The sequence below is a fragment of the Ixodes scapularis genome, unplaced genomic scaffold (genome assembly GCF_016920785.2).
Source record: "Ixodes scapularis isolate PalLabHiFi unplaced genomic scaffold, ASM1692078v2 PGA_scaffold8__174_contigs__length_109621045, whole genome shotgun sequence".
In the NCBI taxonomy this organism is placed as follows: Eukaryota; Metazoa; Arthropoda; class Arachnida; order Ixodida; family Ixodidae; genus Ixodes; species Ixodes scapularis.
In genome coordinates, this window is record NW_024609883.1 from 71,079,125 (window position 1) to 71,083,185 (window position 4,061).

Sequence of the window (4,061 nt, forward strand, 5' to 3'; positions counted from 1 at the left end):
AAAGAGTCCCCATTCTCGTGCTTATTTTTCACCCCATTAGGTTTGCAGTACGGGCGGGACAAGTATCCACATTCGTAAAGTAGTCCTACTGATGCTCGTCAACAGGAACCTGCTGCCATGGACAACTGGAGGCGTAAAATAACAGTAAACATCCGTGACATACCCGAGAAAGCCTGTAGCAGTTCAGGCACAAACCACAATTGGTCTCAATTACGGCACCTAGAACGCGTCTTAAACTGGTGTGTGTTTTATGTAATTCCTCTTATTTACATCAGCATAACTGGTCCCTGCTTCGATCGAGTCCAGACCCTGTTCTCGTGCGAGTCCAGCTCTCAGTCTCGTGCCCCGTGCAAGCGGGAGCACATCATCTTCACACGCACCTGGTTCGCTCTGGCCTCACCCATGGCCAGTCGCTACCACACATCCCCCTCCCCTTGGGAATGATCAGTCATCTAAGTATCGAGAAGGACGTCTAATGCAGCGTCCCGTCCTTGTGTGAGGATGCGATGCGTCCTCGCACCCCTCCTGTGGTACTTCTTGCCCATCACTATCGGCAGGAGCCGCAAAATTCGTGAAGGTCTGAGTGGTCTCATTGGTGTATGGTACGAGATGTGTACGATTTCTTCGCACGACGCTTTGGCCGGTGTCAACGAGATATGAGCGTGGCTCTGATGTTGGGCACTGCACCGTTCCCTTCCTTTGGAGATCGACAACCCATACGTCTGTTCCATCGACTATGCCGGGCAGATGGCGGACACCATGGTGTTTGTCGTAAGCCGACCGTTGCTTGAGCCGGTAGCTTGTTTCAAACTTCGCGAGCTGCTCTAGGTTTGGAGCTGTTGGCTTCAGCAGTCTGTTCGGGATGGGAAGCTTTGACCGCAGTCGGCGTCCCATAAGTAGCTCGGCTGGGCTGTACCCGTTTTTCAGGGGTGTTGTTCGATAAGACAGCAGGGTCTCATACGGGTCTCTTGTCTTATTCATGGAGCTCTTTATTATTTTCACTGCAGCTTCCGCAAGTCCATTGCTTTTTGGATAGTGAGGGCTCGAGGTTATATGTTGGAAGCCGTATTCTCTAGCAAAAGTGGCGAATTCTGAGGTTGGCACTCGTGAAAATTGTGGGCCATTGTCCGAGACGACAACTTCTGGAATACCGTGTCGTGCAAAGATACTCTTGCAATGGTTCACTACGACTTGTGCGGTCGTATTCTCCAGGCGGGCGATCTCTGGATATCTTGAGAAATAGTCGGTCACGATCAACCACCATTGCCCCTTCTGGTAGAATAAATCCATTGCGATCCGTTGCCAAGGTCTCTCGGGGAGTTCGGTGGGTTTAAGCGGCATCTTTCTATTTGTTGATCCTTCGATGAAAAGATGACAGCTCTTAACTTTTTCTTCAATTTCTTTCATCATTCCTGGCCACCACAACGTCTCTTTAGCTCGCGCCTGGGTCTTTTCGATGCCAAAGTGTCCCTCGTGAAGAAGACGCAAAATTTCCGATCTGCAAGATGTTGGCACAAGGATCCTTGCTGTGAACATAAGCAAGTCGTCTTCGAAGGTGAACTGATGGCGAAATGGGTAGAAAGGCTTAACTTCGTTGTTGAGGTCACGCCGGCAGGGCCATGTATTCTTGCAATAGTATCTTATTTGCTGACAAACCGGATCCTTTTCCTGGCTGTCGATGAGCCACTGGAGGCTGGAACTGACAGCCGGAACGGTTGACCTTACAAATTGGACGAATGCTTCAACCTCTTCTTCCAGTTCAGACGACTCTTTCAGGGGAAGAGGTGCTCTTGAGAGCGTGTCTGCGGCCATGAGCTGCTTTCCTGGAACGTATGTTATCTCGTACGTGTATCTCATCATACGCATGCGCATTCGCTGAAGTCGTGGAGTGAGATCGTTTAAAGACTTGGAAGAAAATAGACTCACGAGAGGCTTGTGGTCAGTCTCTAATTTGAATGTTTTCCCGACGAGGTAGTCGCTGAACTTTTCGCACGCCCACACTGACGCGAGGCCCTCTTTCTCTATTTGCGCGTAGCGTTTTTCTGTATCTGTCAGCAGTCTCGAGGCATAGGCGATGACTTGGAACCTCCCGTCGTCTTGTCGTTGACGGAGAATGGCGCCAAGTCCATACGATGAGGCATCTGCGGTCACTACCGTTTCTTTGTTGGCATCGTAGATGCCCAGTACTGGTTCAGATGATAAGACAGCTTTCCATCTGTCAAATGCGTTTTGCTGGACTGGTCCCCAGACGAACTCTTGCTTCTTTGAGAGCATCGCAGTTAGTGGCTGCAGGATTTCGGCGAAGTTGGCTACGAACCGAGCCAGATAGGTCGCCATTCCGAGGACCCTCTGTAGCTCTGTTCTTGATGTAGGCGGTGGCATAACAGCCTTGAGTTTTGAAATGTCGGGTCGAATTCCTAAGCTGTCTATTCGGTGACCAAGAAACGTGAGTTCCTGTACACCAAACAAGCATTTGTCCTTGTTGAGAGTAATTCCTGCACTGCAGATCTTTTCAAGGACGTTACGGAGTCTTTCGTCGTGTTCTTCTTTGCAGGATCCCCAAATCAGAACATCGTCCATGAGGCATACGACACCGCTGAGTCCTTCAAGGATGCTTGACAGTTGTTTTTGGAAATGTTCTGGAGCAGATGAGATCCCGAATGGGAGTCGGTTGAAACAAAATCTGCCGAAAGGTGTGATAAACGTGGTGAATTTCTTGCTTTCGTCGCTCAGGGGAATCTGCCAAAACCCGGAGTTAGCGTCGAGTTTCGAGAAGATTTTCGCGCCATGAAGAAGGCCAAGAGTATGTTCGACGGACGGAATGGGATGCCACTCTCTCAAGACATAGCGATTTAATTCTGTGAAGTCAACGCATATGCGCACTGCTCCAGTCCGCTTTGGTACTATCACCATGGGTGCGCACCATTCGGTTGGGTCACTGACAGGGGAGATGACGCCGATGTCCTCCATACGTTGAAGTTCTTGCTTCGTCTTTTCGTATAGTGGGATCGGGACACGACGTGGCGAGCTTAGAGCAAACGGTTTCGCGTTCTCCTGGAGCTGCAGGTGATATTCCCCAGGGAATGTTCCCAACCCTGTGAACAGTGATGGAAAGTCGACTTTCGGGTTTACCGTCGTTTCGATCCTGTTGATTGGTGAAAGTAGTTGGAGCCCTTCGATAGCCGGCTTTCCTAAAAGGGGTATGGTAACGTCTTGGAGAACATAAATGTTCTGCTCGGACACTCGGTCCTTGTAGGACATTGCGAGGCGTACCACACCTTGTATTGCTAGCGCCTTTCCGTCTGGTCCACGAAGTTGGCGAGGTGGATTCTGCAGTAGCGGCTGTGGTTCAAGCTTGTTGAACACCGCTGGTGGGATTACCGTTTCGTCGGCGCCTGTGTCGATCTTAAATCTCACTGGCTCGGACTGGATTAACACGTCAACCTCCCAACTATTAACTTGCGGAGATGTCACTATTCCAAGGAAACCGACGTTGGGACCTGGAGCTTCTACGAAGTCCACTCTTTTTGACAGGCATACCTCGGAGAAGTGTCCTTTCTTGTGGCAATTTGTGCATACTTTAGACCGCGCTGGACACGAAGTGCGTGGATGCGTGTCTCTCCCACACCACCTGCATCGTGCTCGGTTGTCTGATGGTATGGTCAGCGGACGTTGCTGGTATGGAGTGTTTTCCCTCTGTCTTCTATCGTCAGGACCCTCGCGTTTGTTTGTACTGAGGGCCGTAGAAGCAGTTTTTTCTTTGTCCGATGACGAAATCTTGTGGACGTTCGAATTTCGATCCTGGTTTAGTTCCTCCTGTTGTTTGCGCACGCTTTCTACTTGTCGGGCTGTTTCCAGCGCTGTCTGAAGCGTTAGTTCGGCGTTAAGCTGTAGCTTTGCAGAGAGTTTTGAGTCTTGAATGCCGACAACGAAGCGATCCCTCACCAGTTGCTCTCGCAGATTGCCGTAGTCGCAGTCCTTCGACAGGGTATGAAGTGTCGTTGCGAACTCTTCAATGGACTCTCCGTCTTGTTGGGATCTCATGTTGAAGCGTGCCCGCT